Source organism: Convolutriloba macropyga, chromosome 14, assembly GCF_964194025.1.
Source record: "Convolutriloba macropyga chromosome 14, txConMacr16.3, whole genome shotgun sequence".
In the NCBI taxonomy this organism is placed as follows: domain Eukaryota; kingdom Metazoa; phylum Xenacoelomorpha; order Acoela; family Convolutidae; genus Convolutriloba; species Convolutriloba macropyga.
In genome coordinates this window covers 48,405,606-48,427,619 of record NC_134481.1, presented here as the reverse complement: position 1 = coordinate 48,427,619, position 22,014 = coordinate 48,405,606, and the positions used below count along the sequence as shown (strand labels likewise).

The window sequence follows — 22,014 nt, the reverse complement described above, 5'->3', positions numbered from 1 at the left end:
TTTGGGCGCGTGTATCTCTTCTTTCCAACGTGGGTTTGTTTTTTTTTTAGCGCAACGTGGGTTTTATCTTTTCTGTATTGTTGTAAACGCCTTTGTGGGTCCTTTGGTCAAATGTTCCCTTCTGCTGTGAACATTCGGGTATGTATATACGTGTGTGTGTGTGTTTATATATCTGTGTTTGTGTATGTATATATGTATATAGATGTATGTTGTTTTTGTTTGTGATGGTACTTTAAAGCTTTAAGAACACCTAAGGGGTCGTAAATCTAAATGCTCTGCTTCCATTTTCTTCTCTTATCTCCCCAATCTAGCCCAGTAGGACACGCACAGTACACAAAGTAAAGACGGAAAAAGAAGGAACAATGACAAAAATTGCGCTTTTAATGCTCTGCAGGGGAGGAAGCAACAAAAATTAAGTTAAAAAACAAGCAGTATAGTAATATAGTGGCTGCCTTATTTTTCCTAGCGCAGTTTAATTCCTAATGTTTATTTAGTCTTGGTATTTCTAAATCGCCCATTAATAGACTGCCGGAAATTGCACACAGCTTCATTGCCTCGCTTTTGCTAGATAAATTGAACGATGAATGGCTTTTTCTGCATTTATTTGTGAAAGCGACATTTCCCTACAAAATAAGCTGATAAATGATGAGCTTTAGCTTCTAAAAGCCCATTTTAGTTTGGAAACAAAGACACGTAAGACTATTCTTCGCTGTCTTTTCTTAATTGCGCGTATTTAGGCAAACAATTCCGTTCATTATTTCTACCCCCGCTATTTTCCCCAATTCATTTTCCTTAAAACAATTACGCGAATTAATCAAAAGCTCAGTTGAAAATTGTAAACGTGTTGAAAGGCTTTTGTTTATTTTTTTACTGCTATTGAGACGCTTTGTTAACACACTTTTGAGTCGCTTTTTACCTTTAAAATCAGTCCCCCTTACGCGTAATTATATTTCTGAGGGTAAGTCACAGTTTTCTTTGTTTTGTTTTGAGTTCAATTTTGCTGCCATTATATTCTACGACACCAACTTTTTTACTTTTCAGTATATTTCATTTGCTATAAAATAGACGCGAAACGATATCTGATTAACAAACTTTGCACGCAATTAGAATATTACGTTCACTGTTGCCGCGACGCTTTAAAACGTTTTTAAAACAGGTTACTCTGCCTGTTTCAAAGCAATTTACTCTTCCCTTCGTCTACCCACATTTCTAGTCACTAGATAATTCGGGAGACCTCGCAAAAATAACAAAAAATTTTTTTGTCAATTTGAAATCCCTGAAATGCTCATCGCATCCCTAGTCGAGACCTGGAATTATTAAAAGACCGTCCTCGACAGATTTAAGGTATGAAAAGACTGTCCTCGACAGATACTGGATATGAAAAGTATTTGTCTGGACCCAATGTGATATCCTGGACTTTGGCTGGAACTAAAACAACCGTCCTAGAATTTGGCTGGAACTAAAACAAACGTCCTGGAATTCGGCTGGACAATAAATATGTTCTGGAATTTGGCTGGACATTAAAGGTGTGCTGGAAGTTGGCTGGACAATAAAACATGTCCGGGAATTACGCTCGCGACCGTTATAATGACTTGTTTTCAATTTCCTTCAAAGTTAAGGACATGTAGCGCAATTGGTTAAGCGTTGGGTAAGATTGGAGAAGGTCACTAGATCGAACCCAGATAATATCGGAACTCTTTAGTTTGCCTCATTTTTGCATATGAAAAGAATTTGGCTGGACTTATAAAAAGAATTAGCCTCGAATTTAACTAGGGTCCTCGACCGTGTAATTTAATTCAATATTTACCATTCACCCGGAGTTAATAGGTCTTTTTATATATTCCAGGTCTCGACTAGGGATACGCTTCTGAGTGCCCGAATTGAAGTCAAAATTGAATCTGGTAAGATCTTGCAAGACGGAGTTAATCTTGCAAGATCTTGCAAGACAGAGTTAATCTTGTGACAATCTTGCAAGATTAACCTCTTTGGGACGGTATTAATTGAAGGAGCTTTTAGATTAGAATAATACCGCAATTTTTTCTGAAATTTTATTATTTTCTTCCGAGTTCATTAAGATTCAGCAGGTTCTGGTATTTTACCTAAAATGAACTGAAACAAAACGAATTCAAGCCAATTACAATTTATGTAATAACGATATTAGAGATTGCGTGGATATAAAATTTTCACTATGAGGAATTTGTGTCTTGAGGAGTTAAAAATTGTCAATACCGAATACCCAAGTGAACACTTTCAAATTTATATACAACAGTAAAGAAAACCCTAATCTGTCATTAGGCTAATGACACAGTTGCTTGCAACAGTTTTTCGTTTGAATTTATTCTTCATGGTTTGGTTAAAAGTAAGTTTGTTTTCATTAATAATTGCTCAAATTTTGGAAAATTAATTTCTAGAATTTCGTTTAACCAATCAAAAATTTAGTCTTGGATACCAAATCTTAGATACCGAAATGAAAAATTTTTTGGCTAGAAACATAACGCCGCATAGCTATACCCATATCGTCAGGGGCAAATCTGCCCGTTCTGTGTATCTCTTGCTCGCTTTTCTTATGTTAATGCATTGAAAATACAACAATATTCAAAAAATAGAAAAATTTTTAGAAAAAATTAGCCAAAATTAAAGGGAATTGCACAACACCTGTTTGCAAAATTTTTCAAATTTTAACCGCGGAAATGAGATTCCAGCTGTGTGACTTTTTTGCGCACTCTATATGACAATTCTGTTCGACTTAGGTATTTTTTGCACTCAGTGTAACTAGGCTCCACGATGAAAGTTAAAAATTTTTGCAATGAAAGTATTTACAATCCGCAAGTGTGCCTGATGTAAAAAGTGGTTAAAAGTGGATAAAGGCTTTATTATTTGCTGGCAATTAAAAGGATTAAAATTGGTTTTAAGGTTAATAATACACCATATAGGTTTCAAATATACCAAAATGGTTCAGTTTGTTTTGAAATAGAATTGACATCACCACACATGCTCAAATTTTCCTTAGTTTCGAGGAGTTTTTCAGGAAAAAATCAATGGAACCTGCTAAGACTTTATATGATTTTGATACGATAAAAGTTTATAAAATATGATATAAATATGGGCTCAACTTTCCCACATTGTTTTTATTTGTTTTGAATTGTATGTCCAGAAATGGGATTGACATCACGACACATGACCGAAGTTTTCTGTGTTTCGAGGTTTTTAAGGCAAAAATCAATCGTACCTGCTAACATTTTATATTATTTTGATACGATAAATGTTAGTAAAAAACGACATAGAGCTCAACTTTACCACATTGTTTCCAACTGTAGGTCTTGAAATGGGATTCAAATCACGACAAAAACCAAAAACTAACTTTGGTCCGAGGGATTTTCAGAAAAAACCAATCATACTGGCTCACATTTTACATTATTTTGACATGATAATGGTTAATAATGAACCATTAAGGTCAAAAACTTGACACAAAATTTTTATTAGAATTGAATTGTGCATCGAGAACCACCATACACTCTGAAAAAATTTTTCGTGAGGGATTTTTAGAAAACACCATTTATGGTGGCTAAGAGTTGACAGTTTTCTCTATACGTTAAAGGAATACTGCTGTCTGAAAACTGGGTGATTTGCAGGCTAGTCTGGCCATTTCCAGGCATTGTTAAAAGATAGATAGTGATAAAAAAGTAAATGCGCAAAATGTAAAAGATTTTTTATAGAATGGAAATAAGGAGCATATAAATTAAAGAGAATTTTGAAAAAAAGTCGCATCAATTTCTCCGCATTGGTGAAAAGATTGTATAGCTGTCAAATACAGTCTATCGGAACTTTAATTCATCGAGATCTATATATATATATATATATATATATATATATATATATATATATATATATATATATATAGTCAGTCTATAGTCAACTGTATATCGAAACGTCAAGGCAATAAGCATCGTTTACTTGGAGGCAAATCTAGCTTGATCTTTTTTAGCAGGTCTTAGTCTAGGTCACCGATTTAAACTAATCTGTTCAAAAAACCGAATTTGTTAGGCTAAGCGATCAGTTTTGAGCCATTTTGGAAGTTATTCTTAGTGAGAAATCGGCCTTTCTATTTCTCAGAAATAATACGTATGTTGCATTTAGAACGGAAAATCTAAGCGAAAGTTTTGATATAATACGCACAAAAATTCTCTATCTAATGATATAATTTATTCAATTCAATTTACTCGGTAACATCCTCCGGCCCGGAAGAAAATGTTGGGAGGATTGGTACAAGCTTAACGAGTGGGCGGACGAGCGATCCGGATGACGTGCGTAAGACGGCGGAGCGGGCGACGCTGTCGGAGCCGTACCGAAGTTCTTCAATCCGAGCAGTTGGATAGTAACCCCTAGGGTTGCCTTCTTCAACGATCCAAACCAAATCACCGACTTTGAGGTGCTGCTCGGCAGGCGTCTGCCACTTAGATCTACGGTTCAACGTAGGTACATACTCCTTGAGCCAACGTGCCCAAATTGCATTGGCGTATGACTGTGCACGGGCGTACCGCTTACGATGATCAAACTCGTCGACGCCAACGATGGACGGAATTCTGGTTGCTTGGTTACCGAGTAGAAAATGGTTAGGTGTTATCGCGCCTAGGTCGGACGGGTCGGCGCTTACGGGCGTTAAGGGACGTGAGTTTAGTGCGTATTCGACCAGACAAAAGGTAGTGTTCAACACCTCATCTGTGAGGCGACGCGTACCGAGGATAGTGTACAGTACTCTTTTAAAACTACGAACTAACCTCTCCCAGATGCCACCTTGGTGTGGCGCACTGGGTGGATTGAACCTCCACTTAATGCCCTTATGTGCAAGTTCGGCAGCAATGTTGAGCGTATTCCATTTTTCCACACATTCACGGAGCTCTTTCTCCACTCCAATGAAGTTCGTACCATTATCCGACCAAATCATAGCAGGAGTACCCCGACGGGAGACGAACCGCTCAACTCCCATTACACAGGAACTAGTGTCCATGGACGGGACAACTTCAACATGGACAGCACGAGTAGTGAGACAAGTGAAGAGAAATCCCCACCTCTTCTCGGTAGTCCGACGAACTGTGACGTAAAATGGACCGAAGTAATCGACCCCGGTGTTGGTAAAGGGAGGAGACTGGTATGCGAGTCTCTCCTTTGGTAGGTCTGCCATGATAGGTTGAATGGTTGCTGCACGGAATTTTCTACACAAGACGCAGTTTGATTTGATGGAACGCAGTGTGGAACGTAGTTTTAGGACGGCATAACGTTCTTGAACCTTTGACCTTAAGTAATCGATGCCCTGATGATGGTTCTTCAAATGAGTGTGCCGCAGAAACAGTTTAACAAAAGTATGACGCGCATCCAGAACGATAGGATGCTTAGTGTCAAAGTCAATTTCCACTAGCCGTCTGAGTTGACCAGAAGAACGGATGAGACCATGAGGCCCAATAAACGGAGTAAACTGAGCAATGCGGCTGCTCTTCTTAATGGATTTGTTGTCAAGAAGATCCTTTCTTTCAGTATTAAAGGACTCTCTTTGAACCAAGTACTGGAGATGACGCTCGGCTTCGTCAAGCTCAACAGGGTCGGCTATGCTGCCGTCTACGGTACGGTAACTTTCAAGAGATGGTAAAAGACGGAGCAAATATGCGGTGACACGAAGTAATTTTTGATAAGAACTGAACTTATCAAACGGGATCAGATTAATGCTTTGTTCCTTTGGGGAATTGGTTACAGATGCGGCTAAAGATGATATGGAGTCATCATCTGGTTCCTTGGTTTCAACGCCGAGCTTGATGTTATCAACGACGACAGTATTTGGTACAAAAGGGAATTGCTTAGTTCTCAAGAAGTCAGGACCCCTCACCCAGCTACTTGATTGCAAAACTTCAGCGGACATGCCACGCGTGCCAGCATCTGCCGGATTATCACAAGTGGCGACGTGGTTCCATTGGTCAACGCTGGTGTTCTCCAGGATTTCACTAACCCGATTTGCAATGAAGATGGGGTGTTTGTTTGTTGAGTTTATCCACTGCAAGACGATTGTACTATCTGTCCACATAAAGACTTTGTCCACAGTAACCGTTAATGCTCGACAGATTTCCCTTTTCAAACGGGCAGCGAGGAGAGCGGCTTGTAATTCCAACTTAGGAACTGTCATTACCTTCATAGGTGCAACACGGGCCTTGCCCAAGACAAACGCCAGCACTGTTTTAATCTCCCCGGAGTTGCAAGTTACTTGAGCCCTAAGGAAACCTACTGCACTGAATACGTCTTGCGAGCTATCACCAAACATGTGGAGTTCAAGATGTTGGAATGGTCCTGAAAAGTAACTTCTCGGTATAGTGATCTCAGCTAACCGCGGCAGTTCAATACACCAGGCAAGGAATCTATCAACTGTGTCCTTAGGTAACTCGTCATCCCAACTTTGTCTATTGACACGCCAAATGTCTTTCAAGATTAACCGAGCACCAACAGTGAAAGTTGCGACAAGACCAATTGGGTCGTAGACCTGTGACACAAGACTTAAGACCAAGCGCTGTGTTAAACTTTTCGTGATGGTGCTGTTAGTACCCCTACTCACGACCAGAGTATCGTTGTTGTGATCCCACTTAAGCCCAAGCACGTGCATTGCTTCCTCCTTTGATGAAACGATGACCTTAGGTTCAGTGGATTGAGCAGACCCATCAATTCGGTCAGCCAGATCTGGTACATTGCTTACAAACTTAGTAAGCTTGAACCCACCTAGATGGAGAAGATGTACCAATTCCTTCGACCTAATGAGGGCCCTCTCGGGGGATTCCACTGAGTCCAAATAATCGTCCATGTAGAAGTTCTCAAGGACGGCTTTCGCAGCTTCTGGGTACTCCTTAGCATTATCGCGTGCCGTGCGCTGAAGTGCGTAGTTGGCGCAGGTGGGCGAATCTTTTGCCCCAAAGATGTGGCGCGTATACTGGTGTACCACAACATTTGATGTGGGGTCCTCCCGCCACAAAAAGCGCAATGATGGTTGATCACATGGCAACACTCCAACTTGGAGGAACATTCCCTCGATGTCGGCGGATACGGCAAATGGATGTTGTCTGAACCGTAGGAGTACATAGATTAGGTTTTGCAGTAGGTCAGGTCCGGTGAGTAATGACTTATTAAGAGATGCGCCATGGAATTTTGCTGCTCCGTTTAGTACCCTACGAACCTTGCCCGGCTTGTTCGGGTTAACAACCGGATGGTGAGGTAGGTACCACTCTCGTTCCGAGCGACTTTCCACCTTATGAGCATCTTTGACCCTTACTACGTAGCCGTTGTCTAAGTCCTCTTTGATGGTATTCGAGTACTTTTCCCTTAAAGTCTGGTCTTTCGTAAGCCGCTTTTCCAAAGATTTCAATTGAACCAGCGCTGAGAAGTAATTGTTGGGTAGTTCGATTTTATCTTCAGCCCATAGCATTCCTACATCGTACCTTTTTCCATTATGCACGGTGGTGTTTTCAAGAATATCATGCGCACGTGCATCCGAGGCGGATCGTGGATCTACTTGCTTAAGTGCGCCGTACGACTCCATGTCGTACCAAGATTTTACCTGACTAGCGAGTTCAAAATCCTGTTCCATATTAGCTTTGAAACAAGTCGAGACTAAACCTGAAGACGACGGTAGAGGGCCGCTTAGAACCCAACCTATGGGCAAGCGAACAGCGAAGGGCGAGGACTTCTCGTCGGCAGCGAAGTACTCTAACGGGCGGATGGCATGATACACATCCTGTCCAAGTATCATTTCGATGTTTCCATAGCAATATGTAACTGGTTCTAGAACTGCTAGGTGCGGGTATGTTTCCTGAAGTGCTTTAATGTTAATGACATCGGCGCCTACATTCAAATTTTCCTTTACGTAAGGGCTGACTTTAAATGGTTCAAATGCTTGGTTGTCGCGTGGTGTTACAATTAGTTCAACTAACTTAGTGTCTACAACCTCCTCGGTATTTATACCCTTGACTGTTAATTTCAATGCTGTGCCGTGCAAACCAAGTCTATTTGCAAGATCATTGGACACCCAAGAGTTACTGCAAGCGGTATCACACAAAACTAAAGCCGTGGTATCTTTACCGTTAGAGCTCTTTAACTGTAATTCAGTCACCTGAAGGAGGCCTTTCTATTTCTCAGAAATAATACGTATGTTGCATTTAGAACGGAAAATCTAAGCGAAAGTTTTGATATAATACGCACAAAAATTCTCTATCTAATGATATAATTTATTCAATTCAATTTACTCGGTAACAGATTGGTAAATTTAGCTAAGCCCTATATGGTATATTATTATGAACCACTTTCTCATGCTCAACTATTAATGCTTTAAACATTGCATGCTCAAAAGCGCGCTTTAAATTAGGCACAATTGCAGATTACAGGTACATTTTATGCAAAAATTAGATATTTAAACTGAGCGATATTGTACTACAAGACTTTTATCCTAATTCTCAATTTGAAAGTGTGTCAATTCCACATAAGGCTCTTGGTACTTTTTGGATCTGTAACCTGTGTGAGCGTAGATTTTGTTTAATGATTGGGACGAATTTTGGCTATAATTTTTTTCGACAAAAAAGATCATCTGATGGTATACTTTGTAATCAGCGCAGTTTTGATTGGCAAAAAGAATTGCCTAGGTTGAGGTCCCAGACGGAAGATGAACGCACGAGAGTGGCGCCGTGCGTTCAAATTTACATAGTCTGGAAACATCAAAAAACGCACGAAAGTCTGAACATGAACGCACAAAAGTCTGGTGAAAGCACGAAAGTCTGGACATGAACGCACGAAAGTCTGAATATGAACGCACAAAAGTGTGGTGAACGAGCGAAAGTCGGGACATGAACGCACGAAAGTCTGGACATGAACGCAAGAAAGTCTGAATATGAACGCACGAAAGTCTGAACATGAACTCATAAAAGTCTGAACATGAACGCACGAGAGTCTGATCTTGAAGGCCCAAAAATTTGTCGTGCCTTCACCAGACTTTTTTGCATTCATGTCCAGAATAAAAAATTTACCTTTTATGCTTGTAGAAGTCCATTGAAGATGAAGATGCTCGAGTTCATGCTATTCTTTTATAAAACTGGGCTCTTTATTATCATGCTTCTAAGGTTCTAATAAAGAAGTCAGACTTCGAAACATTTTGGTCGTCATTTTCTGATTGATCTTAGAAAATAATTGTATTTCAGTTTGAGTTTTCCAGTAACAGTTTCGGGAGGTTACAATTAACGTTCAATTGAAAATGAGTGACGTCTCGATTGTAGTAGCAAAAATATGACAGTTATGTCAGTGCTTTTAAAAAAGTAACAATACTTTTGCTCAAACAAATCTTCTAATCTTTTCCTGACTCTTTTTCAAAAATGAAGTTCTTGTTGTGCTCCCAAAAACTTGGGCAGAATTACCTGAAATTGTACCCAACTGCATAGGACTACATAAACAAAGATAAATATAAAAACAATAAAAACTAATACAATATTATTTCGTATTTTATATTGTATATTTTTCCATTATATATCATATAATATAATTATATTATATTATATATATGTATATATATATATATATATATAATATAATTCGTACACACATACACACATATATGTATATATATATATATATATATATATGTGTGTGTGTATGTATATAATTGTATTACATGAAATATAATATAATATTATATAAAATAATATATGAAATAATGTTATTGTAATGCTCCGTCTGGAGCTGCAACCAAGCATTAAATGTATTACCTATAAACTCTGTATTTCTATATGTTATATAATAAGTAGTTGTAAACAAGTTCACATTTGTGATACAAAATCCAGTTGATTAGACTGGTACTTGGTTGGTCTGTCTAGCGAGAGGGGCTAGTGTGCAGACGTATATTTAGTTATCTGAAAATCAGCAGCATAAAAACGTGGCTTTAATTCATCGTTAAACGTTGTACTTTTCTCAGCCAAGATTGAGCAATCCTATAGAGTTAGACTATCCCTTACGCCTAGCCGTACAGTTGGACCGAGGGTAGAAAGTCCAACCCAAAGCCAATTGGACCAGTCCTTACAAGAACAGCATCATCCAGACACACATACAACAGCACCTGATATCGATAACCAAAAGGTTCATCATCACAGTTATATTATTTTATATTTTTTTAATAATTTTCTTTGTTTAAGTAATTCTATGTAAATAAGAATAATGGAATAAGTAGTCCTATATTTTGTATAATTGTTTATAATATATATATATATATATATATATATATATATATATATATATATATATTTATATATATATATATATATATATATATATTTATATATTAGATTTGTTACATATTATATTATATTTCCTATATAATATCATAAAAATGTGTGTTTCTCTTCGGTTCTCCTGTCTCTGTTCTAGCTTTTCAAAAATACAGCTCCAAATGCTGACAAATAAACAGTTTTTTATTTGAGTCTTTTTCGAAAATTTGAGGGCATATCTTTCTGTAGCCTCCGCAGATGTATATTTAGCTGTCTGAAAATCAGCAGCATAAAAACGTGGCTTTATTTCATCGTTAAACGTTGTACTTTTCTCAGCCAAGATTGAGCAATCCTATAGAGTTAGACCATCCCTTACGCCTAGCCGTACAGTTGGACGGGGAGTAGAAAGTCTAACCCAAATCCAATTGGACCAGTCCTTACAAGAACAACATCATCCAAACACACATATCACAGCACATGATATCGATAACCAAAGGTTCATCATCACATGGCGCAGACAAGCAGATCTCCAATCGGAGTACATCTCTTTTGTAAATCCCCAAACAGAATAGCCAACATGGCTAGCAACATTTAAGATGGCCGTTATGGCCCAACACAACCTTGAAGTGGATAAACTGCTTCAACTAAAACCATCAAGGACAGAACTCTTTTACCCAACCATGCCGACTCTAGAAGACGAGTTCGAAAACGAAACCCATGATGAAGCACGTCAGAGAGAACAACGCAACGAGAAAAGACGTGTGGACTGGGAAAATGAGTGCAAAATTATAGAGACGAAAGGTCCAACAGTAGATAGAATCCCTTGGGATGAGGCTGACATGAAAGTAAAAAGTCTAATATACCTCTCCCTTGGAGCAGAAGCGTGTCGAACTTTTCACCAGAGAAACCCACACACCAAAATTGACAGATGCTCAACACACGAGCTAGTACACCAGCTATCACTGACCTTCACACGACCCAGGAACATTACATTTGACAGATTTCAATTATTCAAATCAAAGCAACATCCAAATGAAAGCTTAGAGAATTTCTACAGCAGACTACGGGAAGCCGGCTCACACTGCAGATTCGACCAGCTAGAAGAAGAAATCATTAACGATTTGTTCATCAGCAACATGACTAACATCCCGATCCAAATGGATCTTCTGTCAGAGGTGGGAACTCCACAACAGGTCTTAAACTATGCGATAAATCGCGAACGTGGACAAGCCAACCAACAAGAAATCCTAAAGTCAAACAACACCTCTACCTGGAATCAGGTCAGCTACATAAAGCATAACAGAAGAACTACACAACCAATTCTTCCCACACCACAGACAGGAAAAATAGAACCGTGCTGGAAATGCGGAAACCCATTTATCCCAAATCCCTTACAAAACTGCCCCGCAAAGAACACCATATGCAAAATATGCAAAAAGCAAGGACACTTTGCATCCATGTGTAAAGCACCAATGCCAGAACGCAGAAGACAACCGCAACAAAACACATCATTCCCCCAGAACAGAAATCAAAATAACTTTGCACAACGACCAGGACAGAATCAAACAAGAAGAGTACGCCACATCAAGGACACTTCGGACCAAGCAGAAACGATCCACTCGGAGGAAGAATCAGACCAAACAGAAGAGGTAGACACCGAAGCCGCCCTATATATTAGGGAACTTACAGAAGATTGGGCGAACGTCAACCTCATCAATCCAACTAGTTTCCAAACGGAGAAAAACACGTGCCTCAACAACAGCGATCTTGGAGAATTCTGGGTAGCAACGTCAACCAACAACAAAGAAATAGCGTGGCTGGCAGACACAGGCTCACCCAAAACATTCATGAATATGAACACGACAAAAGACCTATTACTTCAAATCAAAAAAGCAAGGATAGTGCCCTACAAGGAACAAGAAAAATTCAAATGTTTCAACAATAAAGAAATCAAGATAGTAGGCGTGCTCCAAATGGATCTCAGTTCAGGGTCGTGGTTCGCACCAGATTGCAAAATCCTCCTTGTAGACAACAAGACCAACAATATAATGGGCAGAGACACCCTTCGAAGACTCGGAATCACTCTCACTGCAAGAAAAAACGAAGGTAAGAAAATACTCCATATTACTGACAACACAACAGAAACGAACATCATAAAATGGATACTAAAAAAGTACCCCAACCTATGCACAAGACTAGGGAAATCCAAAAACCAAATAGCAAAACCAACATTGAAAGAAAACTTCAAACCAGTGCAACAGAAAGGAAGAAGAGTACCACTACATCTCCTCGACAAAGTAGAGGCAGAACTCAAAAAATTAATACAAGATAAACAAATCATTAAGTTAGACAGGTGCTCGGATGAACATTTCACAAGCCCCGTAGTAGTCACGGTAAAACACGACAAGAGTGTAAAGATCGCCCTGGACTCTAAAAAACTCAATGATGCAATACACAAAAACAAATATCAAATGCAAAGCATTGACCACTTAATAGATGAAGTTGCAGCATATACCGCCGAACGGAAACAGAATCCGGGTCAATTTTTCTTCAGCAAAATTGACCTAAAATACGCTTACAGCCAAATCCCCCTGGATCCAAACATCGAAAAACATTGCAACTTCAGCATATTAGGTGGCAAAGCTACAGGAACGTATCGTTTCATAAATGGATTCTATGGTTTAACGGACATGCCCGCAACCTTTCAAAAAACCATGGACAAAACACTAGAGAGCATCAACACAAAGTTCGCATTCCTGGACGACATATTAATAATAACAAAAGGACCACTAAAGGAACATGAACTAGAACTAGACAAAGTACTAAACCTTCTAGACAAAGAAAACCTAGCTATTAAATTGCAAAAATGTGAATTTGCAAAACCAGACTTAGTGTGGTTGGGCTTCAAAATCCATCCAAACAAAAATGCGATGCCATATCAAAATTAGAAATTCCGAAAACCCTAAAACAACTACGTTCATTTATGGGTTGCATCCACCACCTTATAAAATTCACACCCAACCTGTCAAACTAAGTGATCCACTACGCCCGCTGTTATCAGAAAGTAACCTAAAATCTCAAGATAAACTAGATTGGAAACAAATCCATACGGACGCATTTATAAAAATCAAAGACGTGATTAAAGCTATAACCGAAAACAAACTATTTGATGTTAAATGCCCCACAAGGGTAAGATGTGACGCTAGCAAAAAGGGCCTGGGAGCATGCTTAGAACAATTCGTACACACGGCATGGCACCCCATTACATACGCAAGCAGATTTTTGAACAATCTAGAACAACGATACAGTACCAACGAACTAGAACTACTAGCAGTAGTTTGGCCACTTGAACATTTCAAGTACAACTTACATGGTGCACAATTCACGCTGCAAACGGATCATCAAGCACTTTTAAGCGCACTTAAAGAAAATAGAGGAAATAAAACATATCAAAGCTGGCTCACAAGATGGGTAGACAGATTACTCCCATTCCATTTTTCAGTCGAACACATCCCGGGAAAAAACATGGGCTTCGCTTATTATCTTAGTAGAAACCCCTCATCGGAGGCACCAACCCCCTCAGAACGAGATAAAAACTTTGTTATTAACACCATAGAAGAAATAAAGCATGCACTGCTTAGAAATAATTTAGCTCCAATTGGAGCAAGTAAAACAACCAGCCAATTAAGTCAACAGAATGACGTCATTAAAGCAAATCATTCTCGCTTAGTTAAGAATAGCGCTTTTTGCCATTTACCGCGTTAGAAACAGTTGCTTGTTTCTTTGCACAATTCAATTTCACAAATTAAACAAATCATTCCACACAAAAACTTAGTTGCCATTACCACAAGGGCCAACCCTACGAAAGAAACCTTTAAAATACCCATTAATCGAAGACCTGGAGCCACAAATAAGAGAACACTCCAAATGGATTCAAACCCCACAAAAAGTGCAATATCCGTGGCCATTCAAACAGATACCATTTCGAACAAAGGCAAAGGCCTAGACCCCCTTGATCCAAGTAAACATGAAGCACTCTTTACAGCTTACGACGAAACCCCCACCCCCTGTACCGAAAAAATCTCAACAGAGTATTTAATGAAGAGTTCATAGCTCAGGCATCCAAAAAAGAGGTCACCCCCATCATTGAATTCGTAAAAAATGCAGAGTGGGAAAAATTTAAAGCGATCAATCCAATCTATTACCGAATTAGAAGAGATTTATCTGTCTCTCCAACTGGCTGCCTCATATACGACAATAAATTGGTCATTCCTAACAAACTAAAAGGACTGGTATTAGAAACTATCCACAACAAACACCCCGGCCTAGCAGGAATGCTTGCCCTCGCGCAACTTATCTGGTACCCACACATCCACTCGGATATCGTGGCCCAGGCCCAAGCCTGTCGGCACTGCACTGAAAAAGGTAAAAACTTAAAACCACTCATACCTAAGTCACAATTAGGACAATTACCTGTACTATCCGAACCGAACGAAGAAGTCCAAATGGACTTTGCGGGACCCATACCATTCAAAGATAATGTGCAATCAAATTACATATTAGTAACTGTAGACAGACTCTCACGTTACCCGCACGCAGTAACATATAACAATTGCGACACAAAAAAACCGCTATAGACTATCTGGATAGCTATTGCAAAACACATGGTATACCTAGATCCATCAGGTGCGATCAAGCTCAGGCGTTTAAAGCCCGAGATTTTCAAATATACTGCAAAAACAAAAACATCAACCTAATACTAGCTCCAGTTGGAGACCATCGAGGCACAGGTATGGTCGAAAGACTCATACAAACAATAAAACGCAGACTTGCAGTTCTAGATATCGACCCCAAGTGGACCCAAACAACACTAAGTGAACGACTAGCGCTAAGTGAAAGATCATAGAAAACATAAGACTCATACCCAACGCAACAACTAAGGTTACACCATTCGAGGCACACTTTGGTAGAAAACCGAACACAGAAATATCAAACATAATCACTAAACCATCACACAAAAACTTAACATACAACAAATTACGTTCAAACTGTTTAGAAAAGAAGATTCTGAAACACGACGTGCTGACAAATGAATAACTGTGGAGGCATGATGGACTCTCGGAGGATAATTTGGACATAGCCTATACAGAACCAGCAAACCCCAACCCCATTAACATTGAAAGTGACGAATCCGAAAACATACCTCTACGCCAGAAATCCCCACGTAAGATAACTCCCTCCGAATTACATTTTACTATAGGCGACAAAACAACAAAAATTATAGCAAACATTGCGCGAAAAACAATTACGAGGAATGCAAAAGAACCTAGACCAACACTGTCACCACAATGGAATATAATTCCAGATGGAACAACCACAAACTGCACACCACACACCATCACTGTAGATACACCACTAAGAAAAAACACGGTCATCAGAAAAAACGACATAGCAATAGCAACAGAAACTAAACCACGACTAATACACATGGTAGCATGCAAAACAGTGGGAGAGTATAAACGTAAACAGGAAAAAATAAGAAAATTCTGTTTAGAAGAAGCACGCAACAACGCCAGACAACAAAAGAGTGAAATGCCAGGCAACTCCAAATGGACTCACGAAAAAATTAAACAACTAGCGCAATCCAACCAACGGCAACAACAACGAGGATCCAAAATGAAGCCAACCACATCATCCCCGACAGCAAACAAATCAGCCAAGCGACGAACTTCCACGACCAAATCCCCACCACTAACACCAGCGAAAAAGAAGACAAGACAGCAACCATCATTCAACACTATGGCCCAACAAGCAGCAATCAACTACTCCCCAGAATCTAACAACTCGAAACAAAAAGCCCACAACAAGTCAGTACACTTCATCGATGATACAGAGAGCAACGAAACAGTAGTGTACAACATTTACTCGGACCCAGACACGACACTACCCTTCAAAATAATCGCATCCTCAAGCGACAAAAATATTTCCACAGTCGTCCACCCTGCCCACAGACGAGACCCAGTACACCAACGCTGAAGAAGAACAAATTCCAGAATGTCCCATCTCCATCATTCCGGCACCTCAGAAAAATGCAGAAGATGAGCAACAAATCCATATGGATCAACCAAGCACTGTTTCCCCACCTACACAAACGCAACCAGGAGTGGTATTTTTAGAATCTCCATATGGAGAAAACAATCCAACCAGTGAAAACAACATCATACAAGCGGACGACATCAACAACGCCACACTGACTGCAACCATCCATGTGGACCAAGAATGTCCATCTGCACCCATACATGAGTTGAGCTCACAAAGAGATGACGGGCCACCCTCTATTTAAACGTCAAGAGAGAACACTCCCAATGGAACTTCAAGTGTTTACGCCACACCTCCGGTGTCCCCTAACACATTCGAACAACAATTCAATGAGGAAGGATAAACTGTGTATTAATTCTAAAACTCGAACGAACTGCTGTGAACAGCACTTCGTTCCCCAGTTGGGGGAGTGTGATGCTCCGTCTGGAGCTGCAACCAAGCATTAAATGTATTACCTATAAACTCTGTATTTCTATATGTTATATAATAAGTAGTTGTAAACAAGTTCACATTTGTGATACAAAATCCAGTTGATTAGACTGGTACTTGGTTGGTCTGTCTAGCGAGAGGGGCTAGTGTGCAGACGTATATTTAGTTATCTGAAAATCAGCAGCATAAAGACGTGGCTTTAATTCATCGTTAAACGTTGTACTTTTCTCAGCCAAGATTGAGCAATCCTATAGAGTTAGACTATCCCTTACGCCTAGCCGTACAGTTGGACCGAGGGTAGAAAGTCCAACCCAAAGCCAATTGGACCAGTCCTTACAAGAACAGCATCATCCAGACACACATACAACAGCACCTGATATCGATAACCAAAAGGTTCATCATCACAGTTATATTATTTTATATTTTTTTTATAATTTTCTTTGTTTAAGTAATTCTATGTATATAAGAATAATGGAATAAGTAGTCCTATATTTTGTATAATTGTTTATAATATATATATATATATATTTATATATTAGATTTGTTACATATTATATTATATTTCCTATATAATATTATAAAAATGTGTGTTTCTCTTCGGTTCTCCTGACCTTGATCTAGCTTTTCAAAAATACAGCTCCAAATGCTGACAAATAAACAGTTTTTTATTTGAGTCTTTTTCGAAAATTTGAGGGCATCTCTTTCTGTAGCCTCCGTCAAATCTCTTCCCCCTTTGTTCTCTCGCTGTCCGACTTCTCTCTCTCTCTCTCTCTCTCTCTCTCTCTCTCTCTCCTCTCTCTATCCTCTGCGCTATGATTTCTGTTAATTTTTGCCACAATTTCAAGTTTTCGTAAAAATTGACATGCAGTAAAACCACATCCGTTTATGAGAAAGAAAAATTTTATTCTCCTTTGGGAAAAAAACTTCCTGTTTTTAGGACTTTTTCTGAAGCTATTTTTTTCATTTTATTAAGATTTCTTGAGGACTGTGAGCGCCTGTAAAAGAGATTTTTCCAAAAAAGGTAACTGTTTTTATTTTTTGACTTATATTAACAAAACAAATACCGATATTATCGTATATTTAGAATAAATGAATGGGGAAGGCTATAAAGGGAAAGATACATGTTTTGTTAATAATAAAGCATCTTGAAATTTGTATCAAAATATCATTTTTACTGGGCTTATTCTTAGAGCTTTTAGCAAGCTTCGTCTGCAAATAATAGTAAAGATCGCTTTTTGAACATTTTTCAAAAAAAATCTTCATCCTAACTTCCCTTTATGGATAACTTGACACTGATATATCGAGTTCAAGGAAATTTAATCATTTTCTAAGACAGCAGCTTTTCAGCAATTCAAATTGGTGTACTTCCAAAGAAGCGTTAGCTAGTTCTTAAGTTAAATTTTTCTGTTTAGCAGAACAGGGAAACAGCCATTCCAAATCTGCTTAAAAATATTAGTTTTAAAATTTATTTTTTGACTTATGAACTTTAATGTTCTATTTTTTTCTTTTTAGTTCTTTAGATTCCTAAAGTTTAACAAAAGCTATTAACAAATAATTCCTCATAGCAAGTTTACGCTTTTTAATGAATTTTTATAATCGCATTCAACTGCAAAAATGATTGTCTATGGTCATTATTTGACCTAGATATGAGGGTTATAACTAAAAAAAACAACGAGACAATGTTTGAAACGGAGAGGGGTTCTTAGTAAACCTTTCATGTTTCATCTTGGCATTCTTACTCAAGATCGTATAAGTTACGAAACAATTTTTGCGTGATTTGTATTCGGTTATCATTGAAAACAAATGATGTTGAAGAGTTCGTGAAATATCAGTGCTCCCCGGACCTAAGCGTCAAAATAATTGTTCCGACCCCTCTTGAGGGGGGGAGGAACTATATACTCAACTGGGTTTTTTTTTTTTCAGTCAATTTTGGCCGATCGATATATTCATCGTAGAGAGATGAGACTGGTATCATTAGAAAGCTTGTCCAGCGTAGAATATGGAATTAAAAAGATTTTTTCGATTTTCTTTTTTGACAGGGAGATATCGAGGTTTAAACTTTCGAGAAAATAGAGTGAATTCCGTTGATTTCATTCACCTTTTTTTGGAATTTTTGACTAAAATTTCGCCAATTTTGATAAAATTTAATAACATTTTTCATGAAAATGTTGTTGATTTTAATTTTAAAGACAAAATACGATGTCGGCTATATTCATTGATCTTTTTTGTCACGAATTCTGGCTAAAAATTTCACAAAATTCAGACTTTTTCATCAAAAACAGCACGAAATAAGTTTCTTTAGTCCACTCTGATAAAATTTGCAGGAAGTGCACACTAAAACAAACCCACTAACACAATCTTTTTAGACTGAAAAGAGGTCTAATGTCAGTTCAACTTCCGTTGAGAGTGCTCTGTAAATAAAACTTTGCCGTTTTTTACTAAATTTATTCTTTTATTATCGAAAACAAAGAATTTATTTTTGATTTTTTAACAAACAAAAAATATATATCAAGGACATTCCAAAAATTAAATATTCCTAATGGACAATCAAAATTAGCAGCACTAGTTCTGTACCAATCTTGGACCGTTACAATCCAAAAATAATTCGGATTGTCATAAGTCGGTTTTTTATTTAAAAAAATTCGATCTTTTTTATATTAATTAAATAACAGAACATTTCAAAGCAAAGCTCACTAGTGATAGGTCCTATTGGCTTCCTATTTAGCTCAAAATTAATTTTTCTGGTTGATTGCTTCAAAGCTTATGGTCGTTTTGACTTTTAAAATGTTTGATTTTAAAAAAAAATGGTTTTTTGAACTTTGCCTCCATTTTTCTCTTACTTTGGTCAACTTGTAGCTTAGTGTCAGCAATCAATGAGTGCTCCCCTTTTCTGCTGATTTCGAATTTAGTCTTTATTGCGGCCTTAAGTTATGGCTTTCTGCTTTGATACTAATAGATTTCACATTTTTTTTATTTTTTAGGTGTTTGCCAATGTTTCATGTTTTCTAATTTTGTCAAATTATCACCTTATTGTCAGTGCAATTATCACTTTTTTGCGTTCAAAACAAGCGCACAATTGAAAATATTTAAATCCTTAAAGATATAGATTGTGGTTCTTTACCGCTTCGACAATACTTTCTCGAAGAATTTAATTGAATTTTTTAACTTTGTCTTTTTCTACTTTGTCTTTTGAGTCGTATTTAATTTCCTGCACAATAACCCGGTTTGATTGGCTTTTCCTGAAAGAGTAGATGAGTCGATGTTCTGATAATAGAAGACAGATAATGGCTTTCATGAATTGAAAAAAATTGTTTATCAAAATGAAAAAAAAATCATTTTAACTTCGCAATTTTGTTCCTTTTATTGTCTGTTTGTTACCCGGTCTCGTTAATAAAAGGTTAAAGATGACATTTTTTGTCAAGGGAAGGTGTCAAAGGGGATTGGTGTCACAAAATCTAATGTTTTTAAAGAATTCGTTATGACTTTACTGGCTTGCACACGGGTTTTTCACAATTAAAAGTATATGAATTTTTGATTTTTGTCGTATTTGACGTTCTTTTTGTAGACGTAAGACATATTCTGGATAATTGCAGGTCTCAAGGGCTTCCTTTGGAAGAATGGACGAACCTATTCAGTTTTTTCATTTTGTAAATAATGGCTTTCATGTCTTACATAATTTTCTTACAGAAAACAAGTATTAGATAATTTTGCATTTTTTTCTTTTTTGTATAGCTGTTGCTTGTTTTCATTAATGAGCGGCCACATAATACATTATCGGTGTTCAACGATGGTGCAATCGAACATATTTTGGGGGCCAAAGTATGGCTTTTCGGCTTCTAAAGCATTTTCTGGCAAGTTTTAATTGATTTTTAGTTTGTTGTCTTTTTGTTGTTCTTTTTGTAACGGCATAAAAAATTGAATACCAAGAGTTCTTAATTCCCTTTTATAGAAGCATTGGTAATTGTACACCTATGAGATATTTCAGTTGATTCCTAATGGTTTTCATTTTTTCGCAATTAATTGTTTTTTTTTTATAAAATTTCAGCGAATTTTCTAACTTTTCTTCTGTTCTTTTCTGTTCTCTTCTGTTCTTTTTTGTCTAATTGTTACCAAGCTTTATTATGAACTGGCGAATAACCATTTTTTTCTGGTGAATTACATGTTATTTTGTTTATTTTCAGTTTTATCTGACGCTATTTTGACTTTGTTATTAAGTTTTGTTTTTTAAAACGGACATAAATGTTTTGATGTAATTAATGTTTGTTGTTGTTGTTTGATTTTGCCGTTCGTCTCCGCTCGCTTTCTTAATATCGGCATATCTCATCAATCTAATGCATCATTTTTCCTTTTTTACTCCACTGAGTTATTTGCTTTGGAGGCTATCTTTTTGTTCATACACCAGTTTTTTTTGAAAAATACTTGATTTTTTTTGTGTTTTTCTATCTGTTCCTCATTTGGTAGACAATTATGCCAAAATTGTGGATGAGCGGGGTCGGAACCTTATGTGCGATCGCACATTAGCGAGCCGCCTTGTTCAGTAATTATTCCTTTAAAAATCAGAATGAATTTTAGCCTGCTGATGTCACTGATTATGCCACTTTTTGTACTTTATAGTCTGAACTAATGGCGTTCTGTGACTCACCATAATACACTTTGTCCGCTCATGCTTATAGATTAGTATGTTCAACAACTGCCCGCGCTTATTGCCGACTGTTCTAAAGCTGGCCAGACATAATTGCCGGCTGTGGTAAAACGGACCAGAGATAATGGCCTAAGCATCATAAATTCATGTTGCAGTGGATAGAACACTGTCCAGGATCATTGCAGTCGGCTTCTCATTTTGGTCATATAATTAGCAGTCGGCCACTTATGCTGGTCAGGAGGCTCGTAGTCGGCTGGTACGCTGGTCGTCATCTTAAGAGGGAAGTAGGACTTTGAAAGTTACACTTCATTTAGCTTGTTTCAGTCATGTTTCCAATTCAAATGTGATGTAACAGTGTTGGAATGCACTGCTCGTCAGGTACGGGTTGTTTCACTACAGGCATCGCGCCAATTTTTTAAATCATTAGTCTGTAGTCTCATCACTGAGGCAAGAAATAATCTCAGATTACTTCTCACGTGCTATACGAACTTTATCTTCTATGTTGGCGCTATGATTGCATTGAAACTCTCACCCATATATTAGGATGAAAATATCTGCAGTGCCAGACTC

General features: G+C 37.9%; 1 protein-coding gene across 2 annotated transcripts in view; it reads left to right on the top strand.

Annotated features, from left to right (window-relative positions):
* The window catches only part of LOC142352981 (uncharacterized), a 68,129-nt gene that overhangs the window by 22,356 nt on the left and 23,759 nt on the right, over positions 1-22,014 (top strand). Inside the window, exon 1 of one of the 2 annotated variants that reach the window (XM_075405147.1) lies at positions 424-958. The exons of the other annotated variant lie outside the window; for it this stretch is intronic. The gene's annotated coding sequence lies outside the window, so the exon portion shown is untranslated. Of the gene's footprint in view, positions 1-423; positions 959-22,014 lie in introns of those variants that run through there. 2 annotated transcript variants of the gene reach the window in all.